This window comes from Tursiops truncatus, chromosome 5, assembly GCF_011762595.2.
Source record: "Tursiops truncatus isolate mTurTru1 chromosome 5, mTurTru1.mat.Y, whole genome shotgun sequence".
Taxonomy (NCBI): domain Eukaryota; kingdom Metazoa; phylum Chordata; class Mammalia; order Artiodactyla; family Delphinidae; genus Tursiops; species Tursiops truncatus.
The window spans coordinates 79,923,015-79,935,763 of record NC_047038.1 but is presented as its reverse complement, the minus strand read 5'-3'; the positions used below and the strand labels follow the sequence as shown (position 1 = coordinate 79,935,763).

Below are 12,749 nucleotides of genomic sequence, written 5' to 3'. Positions count from 1 at the left end.
TTCCCAAAAAGAAGACCAGTTATGCACAGAGGACAATGATGCATGTGGATCACTGAAACCAGGTGGTAAAAGTCAAACAGTCGGACTTCCCTGGTGGCGCAGTGCTTGGGAGTCCGCCTGCCGATGCGGGGGACATGGGTTCGTGTCCCGGTCCGGGAGGATCCCACATGTCACGGAGCGGCTGGGCCCGTGAGCCATGGCCGCTGAGCCTGCGCGTCCGGAGCCTGTGCTCCGCAGCGGGAGAGGCTGCAGCAGTGAGAGGCCCGCGTACCGCAAAAAAAAACCCCAAAAAAACCAGTCATTATTTACTCTCTGTCCTAATAATTATACTTCAAGAAATCTGTGCTACAAAAATCATCAGAGAATAGGCCAAGCGTTATGTTATTTATCCTTGCAAAATATAACAACCCACATGAATAAGAAACTGTTTGAATACATCATAGTGTGTCCACACTATGAAATATTTTACAACATTAAAAATGATGCTCTCAAAAAATTAATGGCATTGGGAAATGGGAGAGAATTATACAAACTCTCTATATATTTAATATATTTCAACCTCAATTCTACGAAAACAAACACACATACACACGTAAAATGGTAATACATGGATAATCAAGCTAAAAATATGTGTGACATAACCTCTGTGAACATGGCAATGTACCATTATATTATGATATACTGGTTGATTTCTGTTTTGAGTTTACATATCTCCATATTTCACAAGTATTCAGCACCAGCATACTATACCATATCAGAAAAAAAAAACTTTTTAATATGTGATCATTGAGAATGTAGAATAAGTTGTATTGAGAAGAATGAATAGGAATCAAAATTCAGCTATTACTGGCACCCAAGTAGAATCAAAAGAGCATACATAAATGATATACATTGGGCTTGTGGCACAAATCCCAGAATAACATCTACCAAGCTAAGAGACAGCAGCAGAAAAGGAAGTAACTCAGCAAGATTACTAAAACAAAGCAGATGGCCTAGTACACCATCCTCTGACAGTAACTATGAGTCCTTCACACAGATAGTTCATTCATTTATAATAATGCAGGTTAATTTCTCACTTATAAATCTAGTGCTTTCTTTCATACACCATTACTTTTTTGTTGTTGCTCTATCTCAACCCCTATATTCAAGCAAGAAAACATACATACACACTACTGCAATTTCACCATCATCCATTATTCAGTACGGGTCTCATTGAATAAACGTCTGCTCAAAGGCTCTAGGCAAATTTCATTTCTGAACACTACTGTCTGCAGCCCAACAGGCTATTTCACCAAGATAAGATCACACGTTTAATCAAATGCACCAAAAAAAGAAATACTCCCAAAGTTCACTTAGTAATGTCAGATCATAAAATGTTGACAGCCTACTAATTTTTAGGGCTCTTTCTTTTTCAAGGAATTGCAACAGTAAGGAAGGTTTCTATTAACCTTTAAAAATACTGCCAAATTATCTGACGTTACTATTCACATTGAGTTGGTAATTTAAAATGAAAACTCAACACAACTTTCTGTGGTGAATAAAGAAAAAATAAAAAACAATAAATTTAAGAGGTTTCCCAACTTATACAAATGATAGCTCTAAAGCACCTTTTAACTTCAGCTGGTCAAGTGACAGCATTAAACACTACGCAGACTCTAGTTTTTGTAATAATGGATCCAAATTAGATGTCTGTCATTTCAATAACGTTATTAGTGGATAGGATGAAGTATATTTTCATTGGACTCTTTAGTTAGTAAAGTTATCCATACTCAATTATTTGAAATATCCTACATGATGTACTTTTGAATATTCTGCCTCTAAACATAAGGTTTACTTGAATAAACATATATTCCTATCAGTAGCATGACATAATGAATACACCAGCAAGTGTAAAATAATTAGATGTCTTAAACAGATGGATGAATTCATATCTGTAAATCCATTTTTTCTGCTTTTACTTCTATTTGCATTTATTTTATGCTGTATTCATTTCCATGCCATAAGTTTTTGTTTCTTCAGTTTCTTCTGGGATAACTTTTTCCTCTGTGAAACCTCCACTTCTGGTTAAGGAACAATTTGTTCCTTTTCAGTAAGGACCATCTTAATGTGGCTAGTGGAGCTCATACATAAGTTAACTCAAGCATGAGTTCCATGCCCAATGACACATCTTGGGGGATTTTTCACCTGGAGGTACTCAATGCTTAAATAATCTACACTTAAACCTGTAAGATCAGCATTTTAAAGCAAGAGTAGCAAAAGTTCAGCACTCTAAGTACTGTCTCCAGTGTCCCCTGTTCAGCATTGTACGATGGCAACTCCACCATCGAAAGATGGAATGGCATACATTATTTATGTAAATGACATCTTTCGGATATTTGATGGCTTTTTAGACATGCATAGCTTTGACAAGTTGGGCAGTTTCACAGATGTTCTTGAATCTGAAAATCTGAATCCCTTGATTTGCATGTTTTTGTTGGGTTTTCTGGGTCAAGTAAGCAGGAAACCATTTTCCACGATCACTTTGGCTGCTTAAAGGAAAAGGGTACACCCATTTTTAATGGCTTTCCTAACCAATTCTCCTAATGCTTGATCTGTCTGAGTTAACAAAGGATCACTGTAGTGGACATTCAGGTTTTATCAGCCCCTCTACTTTGTTCTGTAGACATGAACCCTCTCTTAATTGAGCCTTCCCTTCTTCAAGCTATTAGTGCATCCACCTAGGAACTGCAATATCCTTATTGACTCTAGTAAGCTGGTGATAGTAGATTGATCTAAAGCTGGGTACCTAATTCAGACTGTGGTGAAAGGTTAAGAATCCAGTAGGCAGAGAGAAGGAAAAGTGGTAGTCTGCATAGGAGCATGCAACTGGAACAGAATCCTGGTGGTATTCAAGGTGCTACTATTTTCTAATTTTTTCTAAACCTCCATCCTTCCCCAAGATTCTGTAGGTGAGAAACACAATAACCTCCCAATAAATTAATCATTATGGCCTAAAGCTAGTTGGAGGTGTCTGCAATTAAAAGAAAAATAATGAATACACCCATTCTGCTAAATCTTTTAAGTTGAATTTAAGTCCATATGACAAATGATATGTTATCACAAAGTATGCTGCATTTTGGAACGCTGCAAAATAATATTTAACTGTCATACATAAAAATTATTGAAAATTAAAGTAAAATTTAATTGAACATGCCTAAAATTTTTTAAATGATGGTATATTATTTTAAAAGAAAATGTATGCCTAAGTTTTTCTTTCGAAGTCAACTATAGTTAATAATATGATTAAAACTCAACAGACAAATTTGACTGAACAGTTAACGCCAATATAAAGAAGAACGTCTACAGATATAGACACGCCTCATGTTAACACAAAACTATTTCTCAATAGACTCTTTGTCCACTCCTTGAAGTCATGATCAGTATTCTGAATCAAGGTTCAAACGGCAACCATCAGCCACTGACAAATCAAGAACATTGAAAATATGAAAAAAACAAAAGACAGAAACGTAAACCAGTTGAGCCCTTCTGTTCTGGCCAGAAATAAAATCTCATACAAAAAGATGACCATCCTCCAGGACCATTCCCTCTTATCTAAAGTATTTGGAAGAGCTCTGAGGAAAGGAAAAGGGGAAAAAAACCCAAACCAAATGAAAACAAAACAGGAGACTGTTGAAAAACCTCTCACAGGGTCAGCTGTCAATGGAATGCATTTTAGTATTCAGGTTACCCACCCATGCAGAACATCAAAAACTGGGCCTGAGTCTCTCCCCTATTCTCACAATCTCAGGCTACTGTGGAGCCACTGGGGCTGTCTTGAATAGTAACACACTTTGCCTCTGCAGGATGCATAAACACCAACACAACCTGATCAAACAGAAGGGGGTATCTTTCTACTTGGCTTTCATTTTCTTGAGTCATACTTTAAAATACTTAAGCCTGGTACAATTTAGCAAGTCAGACGTCCAACATGCAGCTTATTTTTTCATTCATTCTTACCACCAACCATGTTGTACTTTTTCCATTTTAACATAAACGATGAATGATTCAGTGGAAGAGTCACAGATTTACTAACTTCTCTTATTGGCACCTGTCATTGAAATACAGACATTCATTCTAAAGCATGGACTTATTTATGACCCTTTCCATACTTGTAGTCTTTAAAATAATTGGGCGTTCTGAATTTTAAGGGTTCATCTGCATTTATAGCAATCTTATGAGAACTAAACTTTGGGATTATAAATCCTTTAAAAGTATGGGAAATCCTTAAATCTTGGAAGTTTATGATCATTTAGTTACAACATTGTAGAATATTCTGATGCAGTTAAAGCTTAAAGAGCTGCTGACGCCACATGAAAAGATGATCAGGAGTTTAATTTAAAATGTCTTAAGTTAAACTGCTACTTTCATTTTATACCTGATTTAAAGTCAATCGTCAGACACAGCACTTGGTGGCTGTCAAAAATATTTTCCTGTCAGGATTATGATTCTGTGGGGAGTATTAGTAGCAGAGCATAATGTTTTAAGATTATGAAGAAGAACTGAGAAGTAGGTACTTAACAAAAGGTTAAAAAAGGAGAGAGGAAAAGAATATGGAAAAGACAAAAATACACGTAAAACCTTTCTCAACTGCTTAAGAAAATGCTATTGATTTTCCTAGCTCATCAAGAATTCTTCAATTAAAAAAATGATATTTGATTTAGCTAAGTTTTCTTAATACCGGTAGTTAAGGACATTTCTAATAATACTCTGACTAATAATAATAGTTACCATTTATTAAATGCTCACTCTTATCAGGTACTTTTCTATTCACTTCCTATTCCTCACGCCAAACCAGCAATGCAGATTTTATTACCTTTATCTCACAAAGAGAGATGAAACAGCTATAAAGTTGTGGCATTGGGACTGTATTCAAGTGTCTCTCATTCCAAAGGCCATTTCTGAGCAGTTCATAATCAGGGACAGTGCCCAGCTATGCCCATCTAAGGAGTATAGCGTAGTTTCTACAGCACTAAGTCAGGATTAGCCAACAAGCTGGAGAAGATTAGTGCTACAGTACTAATTTCAGAGTGGTCGGCTTAAGTCAGAAATTAAACTAGCCATGAAATATACCCAAATATATACACATAATTTATAAATATCTCTATAAAGTTTTCAAATAGATGTCAAAGTGCCATTCAGAAGTATAATATTACAGGTCATCTTTAAACTTCAGCAACTATTAAAACTAATCTCTATGTGGGGCTTCTGTTACTCATTAGGCATATCACCACTCACAAACAATCAGAACTGCAGTGTATAATTACCCCAAGGATGCTTTTCACTGAAAATGGCCTGTTGTGATGCTTAGATAGTGATTAACAGACTAAGAGTGTGGTGAGTCGTCTTGATATCACTTCAGAAAAGTGATTTCCTCCCTAATAATTCCCAAGATACATAAATATTCAATTAGGGTCTTTGAAATCTCGTTTTAATTGGACATTCATACTCTACCAAATTTCAAACTTGGCCCAAACTAAGAAGGTGTTTTATTAATTCTTACAATACAAAAAAAAACACAAAAATCCCAGTAAATCTTCATAAGTTTTCAAATAGAAGGGTAAAATAAAGCCAAGATTATCTTTCATATGAAATTTTCAAATTTAATAGCATTTTAAGACATGCTCTAAAGCAAAGAGCTAAAACAACTGCATATCTGAATCACATAATCACATGGGGAATTGACTAAAGTTTCGTGGGACCCTCATGAGACCTAGTAAATAATAATAATGATAGTAGCAAATAGTTACAATCCTATTATGTGCCTGGAACTGTTGTAAGCACTTTGCATACATTTTTTGATTAAATTTTCACAACGAACTGTGAATTCGGTATAGTTGTCATACCCATTAAAACATACCAGGAAATTGAGGCACAGAGAGAGGATCCAGCATCTTGTCAAAAATCAAATAATTTATCAAACCTTGGCAAACACACCACAGAGTCCCTTCTTGTCACCACCACACCATTCTGCCTCTCCAGATAGCAGAATATCAAGACCTGGGGCCTAGATTTAAAATTTTCCCAGTAGCTCCTTTGCTACTGCCAGCAGGTCAGGCTAGAGACCTGCAGCCTTAAAGTTTCCGTTTCACTAACTGGGGACTAAAAACAAGCTTTTCTACATTTGGAAGAGAAAAATGAAAATGTCAAATAATTAATAAAATACCCATATGGCTTGTGTTTTTTAAAACTTGAACAATCTACTTGTTTTCTTATCCTAGATGGCTCTTTATATGGTCGTATGGGGTGAACTTCTGAGTACAAGGAAGCAGATCTTGAAAAGTTAACTTCAGAGGTTCTCAAATTCTCTGATTCCAGGACCCTTTTACACGCTTAAAAATTGATGACCTAAAGTAACTGTTGATTATGTTGGTTTAACTATCAATATTTATATATATATTAATAGTTAAACTGGTTAAATTTTAAAACACAAGAATACACCAGCACACATGCCATAGGCCAGCAAAGCAATGATGTCATTACATATCATGAACCTTCTAGAAAACTCTACTGTACATTTGTTAAGGTATGAGATTGAAAGGTAAAATGCATCTTAGCATTATTATGAAAATGTTTTCTTCTAATAGATCCTCTGAAAGGGTCTCAAAGAACCACAGATTTCTCCAGAATACACCTTGAAAAGAGAGGATTGTCTGCTCTACAAAATAACTGACATAGAAGTCTACCAGATAGCAGTATTCAGTTGGTTGATTTAATTTTCTATCCCAGAGATAATGTTCACAATAATTAGGACTACCACCAACAGTATTCCATTTAAGTTCTTGAATAATATGGATCAAATGTTAACAGTTTCTAATATGTATATGTAATCACTCTTATGAAGAAATTCATTAACATTAAACTAAATTCTTGTCTTAAGTGTCAATAAGACATTAGTAAGACATAAATTATTAAGATCTATAGAATCTGTTATGATCAAATACAGGAAGAACTCTCCCCTTTCATTCACTCCTTAAAACAAATGGAGAATTTCAATGAATTCAGAGTAGGACAGCTAATTTTTTATATATATTTTGTATTTGTGAGTGCATGAGCACACTTAACAATTCTAAGAAAAATATTACACCTGGTTACTTTATGCAGTAGAAGAGTTAATTTTATTGGGCCACATAGACACTTAGACCAGGGTAATGACATTAAAAGATTTGTGGAAAACTATACATCTTTGGGCTCACAGATGCTATTTACAGGCATGCTCACACTACTCTCTCAAAGTGACCAATAAACATCAATATCAAAATCACAACCAATGAAAAATCTGGATTTTTCTCCTCACTGATCAACAACTCCCTAATAACACACACAGACACACACACATACTCACACACACACACACACACACACACATACTCACACACACACACAGTCAAGAAAGGAAAAATGTCAGGAGGCCCTTACTCATATTTGAATGTTTTAGTTTATATTTTACTATAAAATTGGGTATTCTATAAGGGAATTTATTTGCATAAAAGAAAAAGACATAAATGTAATAGTAATCTAAGCATAAATCTGTCCTTGAAGGCAAACAAATGCTAAATTACAATACAGCCTCTGTCTTTAGGGTTCCTCCCTATGTGAGCAACTGCGTATTTTGAATGTAATGCAAATCTAAGAAATCAAAGGGAAAATAGTCATTTGCAAAACTTAAGGAAAGATCATCTCCCTCTAATTCCAACTGCTCTAGCCGTTCAGACCATGCTAAATTAAGGCTGTATAACATTTCTCAAAATCACTTTGTTTTTAAATACACAATCAGTTTTCCTTGCTGATTTCTGGGCAAAACTGCCCCGCTTCTAATAGTAACTGTCACTCCTACTTGGCAGCTCTTTTCAAAGAGAGTTTCATCCAGCAGTTGAAGCAGCCTAAATGAAATCTGAAAAACAATTCAGTTTAGCATTATATTATTTGACTGACTTCAATTCTTTTGATTTGATAAACTTTTTTTTTAATCTTCTATTTAGGATTAACTTGGCTATAACTCACCAAGGAATCTAAAGGACAACAAGTCCATAAAAATTTTGCCTTTCCTAACTACTAGAAACAATGTCAGGCACAGTAGCCGGAGCCAGTAAGTCTCATACCCACTATTATTCCCCATGGAAAGAAATGTTTAAATCTCCAAAATGCAAGAAGATTATCATTAAGAAAATCATTTCTAAAATACCTTCCATTCATATTTTCATGGAGGGCTCTCAATCTGAAGGATAATCACACCAAGCAACTTAAAATGAGACATCAAAAGCATTTACCCATCAAGCAAATCACATGCTTCAGGCCAGGGATGCCCAGAGCAACCTAACATATCTATCTAAAAAATGTGAATAGTTCGCATAAACCTTTATACTAATCATTCCTCCTACCCTGAGTTTATAGAAATAGTCTAGTCAACCATAGACACCAATGAAGCAGGTTATTGAATATTTAGTTATGAGGAAGTGCTAGGGAATGGCATTCAGGCACTTCTGACACATTCACCTTCAGCTAAAGACAGCACACAATACACTGACAGACACAGTTCTAATGACATCAGGACCTGTGGAATGTATGACTGCTAAGAAACACATGCTGCTAGGAAACAAAGAACAGATCTGATCAAATCTCCTAACATAAGGGCTCCGAAAAACACTGTGATTAGATCTTCTAAAATGAGAGGACAAGTATTCTTTAATCTTAAGAAATATTTGCAAGTGCAAAGGCTTTAACACATACCCTCTAGGAAGGAAAGAAATATATGAAGCTAGAATCTCATGGATGAAATCACAATTCCCTAAGTTTGCATTAAGACAACTGCCACCAGCACTACCCCATAAAAATATAACTTAATCAAGATCAGGCATCACTGATTCAGTATTCCTTTTTGGCAGGGGGAGGGGGGCAACCTAAGCTTTTTCAAGAAGTCAAGATTCTAAAATTGAAAGAAATGTGGAAATCATGGTACCCAGAAAAAAAGTACCCTTTCACATTTACAGTGCTATACTTTTTTCAACAAAATAGAACATAGCCATTTGCAACAAACACAAAAGCAGTCAGAGCTAATCTACAACTAAGCAATTTAATGTCTTTTTAATAACTGAAAAGTGTTGAGCTTTCCAACTTTTTAAAACTGTTTGTCTTTGTACATTTTTAACCCTTGGACACACACACACACACAAAAAGATTGGGTGAAACAAAGGTGAAGATATTTCAATGCAAGTATTCTTTTAACTCCTAGACAAACGTCTGGAAACCTCTTTTGATGATACTATAAAAGAACTGACAATTCTGTCTAATCCACATACAGACAAATTGGGCACCAGAACTCCAGGTCATTTAGTACCATTACAGATTGAAAAATATACCAAGGAAATCTAGCTAAATTCTGTTTAATCTCACAGGGAAATAAAGTACATTCTCCAAATGAAAAATTACTGAAGAACTATTTCTTTGTAGATTCTGCAATGACATTCTTTAACTAGTGTTGATAACCTATATGACCCTAAATTAGCAGATTGCCTATTTACTTCAGAGCAAAACACAGAAGGCAATTTTTCCTGCCTGCCAGAGTCTATGCGTCTCCTCGTTTCCCCAGCAGCTGGCTGGAAGGATGTAAAATCAGAGGGGCAAGAAGGCTTATACTTCCTAATGAGTAATCTACCCAGGAAAGTAAACACAAGACACCACCAGGTTGGGCTCTAAAGGAGACTGTGGCAGGGCTGCTTACACCGTTGTTTACAATGTACTCTACCGCAGGCAAGATCACACACAGGCACAGGGAGGAGATACCCAGAGGTGGCTCGCACACCTCGAGTTCGCCCAATTGCTGTGATTCCTCTGGCCATAAATAAAACAGCGCACGTTCGTATCTAAAAGTGGCCAGAGAATTCCGGGGACCAGGGGTTATGCTGGCTTGACTTGGTTATTTCAATCTGCCCGAAAGACGACTATTCTATTCCTTGGTCCTCATCAGGGCCAAACTGGGGGTGCCCTGCGCGCTGCACCAGAGACTCTCAGGCGCTGCACGCATCTCTCAGAGGTGCTCAGTAGGGGAGAAGGGACACAGTGAGGCTTCTTCGCAACCCCTATCGGCCCTCGCGGCCTCCTCAAACCAGATTTTCCAGTTAAGCGGATCCCAGGCGATTTCGATAAGCAAGCTCCGCTCAAGTAGCATCAGCTCTGCCATCCCCGCAAATATCGCCAGGCCATCCCCGGAGCGCACGAACGCGCACACAGATAGGCACACGCCGACCCTGCTGCCAATTAACCCTGGTAGCGGAGGTTCCCCCCACCCCACCCCACATACACACCCACCCACCTATATTGCTAGGGGCCTGGCACGTTTAGCCCTTGAGCTCCGATGTGGGACCATCGGCGGGGGCGCGGCGGCACCGACGCTCCGCTGCAGCCCAGAGCCTTCCCTTCACTGGTGAGAAGATGCGGGGCACCTGCCCTCCTACCTGTAACCCAGCCGACCGCCGCCACCAATGCTCTGCCCACCCCGCCCCGGCGCCCCGGCCACCCCGATTCGTGCAACACCGCCCCCCGCCCCGTGCCCACTCCCAACACCATGCCGCCCCGGGCCACCCACGAAAGTGGCAGCTTTCTCCAGCCAAAAGCGCTTAACAAAGGCCAAACAAGCAGGTCTAAACCAAACTGCCGTGAAAGGGACACAACGGGCGGGGTGCGGGGAAGTAGCGAGGCTCCGCGACTCAGGGGCGCGACCTGGGCAAACGCGGCCACCATGGATGCTCCAGGCAAGCGTCTAGAGAAGATCGCGGCGGACTCACCGCCCCGCAGTCCCCATCACCCCTGAGCCCAGCGCCTCACCCGGTCCCTGTCGGTCCTCCAGCCCTCTCCCGCCTCCAGCGGCACTGGCTCCGGGCCGGTAGAGAGAAGGCGCCCCCTGGTCGGCATTCAGTTCCTACCAGGGGATGACACTGGGGTGAGAGGGGAGGGAAAATTCCCAGGGTGGAAACCGTTCCTATCCCCCAGAGTGTTGAACTGCGAATGCTCCCGGTCAACTCTCCCTTTCATTTCTCTCAACCGCCAAATCGCCCAATAGCTGGAAAAACCTCGAACCCGTACAAACCCCCAGCGCCCACCAGCCATGAGGTTCCCTTCCCGCCCCGCATCACGATCGGATGAGTGTGTGTGCGGGCGAGTGTGTGAGTGGGAGGGTGAGTGTGCGTGAATCCTGCACCCCCTCGGTTGCCTGCCCCGCGGACGCAGATGCCTGCGCCGGGCCAGGGCCACCACTATCAGGAAGTGTGAGAAGAATAAATTACCTTTCGTAACCGCCGGTCCCTGAGATCGTCCCATCAGTTGGTCAACAACCTGCAGCCCGGTGCAGTTTCCACAATCCAGCCATGGAGCTCGGGGCAAAAGACCGAGCGGCCCCAGCGAAGACACCCCCACCGCACGCGTCCAAGAATGATAGCCAAAGCGCAGAGAAGGCAGCAGGAGGGTAGAGACCCCAGCCAAGGAAACAACAAAAAGTCTTTCCTTCCCCCTTTCTTCTGCTACACAGCCATGAAGAAAAGGGAAGGGGGGGGAGCAAAATCCAAATGTTTGTCTTCCTTTACGTTTCCTCTCTTCACACACACCAAGGGGGTAAAAACGGAGCAAAGGGGGTGGAGGGTTCAAATGTCTCTTCCAGTCCACAGTTGCACAACTTCGGAGTCAGGCTCTGTCTCCAGCAGCAGCCGAGGGACCCAAGCGGCAGCTATTAACATGCGGCAGTCATAGCTGGGGCTGCTTTTCCTCCCGCTGCCGCTGCCGCTTAAGAAAAGACGCTTCTGGAGAGACCAAAAATGTTCCACCATCCCCCCAGCCGATCTTTATATCCAGTTCTCCCACCCCACCCCCTTTCTTTTTCTTTTTCTTCCTCGTCCTCCCCTTTCCGGCTGAGTGCGGGAGCGAGGGAAAAGGTAGGGGGAGCCGCGAGGGCCAGGGGTGGCTTCTTCTCCGCCAAACCCTCCTCCTCCTCCTCCCGAGGTTGTCTCCCCGCCGAGGGTCTCCTCTCGAGTCCGCAACCTGCGCAGAGAGCTGGAGCCAGGGCCACACAAACTCCTTCCCGGGTGCACAGCGGGGACGCGCGGGCGGAGCGGGCGCCGGGCAGCCGAGGGCTGCGTCCCGGGGGCCGCGGAGCCCAGAGCCCGGAGTGTGGCTGATTAGCTCGCCGGCCGGGCCGGGCAGCTGCGAGCATGTGGGAGCTTCATCGCGCGGCCCCGGGCTTCGCGCCGCCGCCGCCTCGTCGGTCCTGTATCTTCTTCGACTCCCCGAGAGCGAGCAGGGCTCTGGCGCTCTCCAGACACGCACACTCACACACGCGCACACGCGAGCGAGCTCCGGCCAAAGCCAACCGTGCCACCGGCGCGCGCGCACACCCGGAGAAAGAGGACGGAGGCTAAAAGAGAAGAAAGAAAGGGGAGGGGGCGAGTCACAGGCGGCAGCAGCGGCAGCTGCGGGAGCGGAGGCAACGACCAGTACGGGAAAAGCCGGTAGCGGCAGCGGCGGCGCCCACCAGGACCAGCGGCAGCATCTGCATCCCAGCTCCTGGGAACTGGGGCGAGCAGTGCTGGGCGAGCAGACGACCCGGCGACGCGCCGAGAGCCGGTCGGAGCGCGGGCGCGCCGGGGCCGTGCAGCCTGCGCGCGGCGGACGCAGCCGGGGCCCGAGCCGAGGCCAGAATGAGCCGCGGGCGGGCGAGCTCCGAG

At 42.0% G+C, this 12,749-nt stretch overlaps 1 protein-coding gene across 1 annotated transcript in view; it reads right to left on the bottom strand.

Annotated features, from left to right (window-relative positions):
* The window catches only part of ADGRL3 (adhesion G protein-coupled receptor L3), an 874,918-nt gene extending 862,456 nt beyond the window's left edge, over nucleotides 1–12,462 (bottom strand). Inside the window, exon 1 of the mRNA XM_073805306.1 lies at nucleotides 11,319–12,462. The gene's annotated coding sequence lies outside the window, so the exon portion shown is untranslated. The remainder of the gene's footprint in view (nucleotides 1–11,318) is intronic.
* Nucleotides 12,463–12,749: the final 287 nt, after the last annotated feature.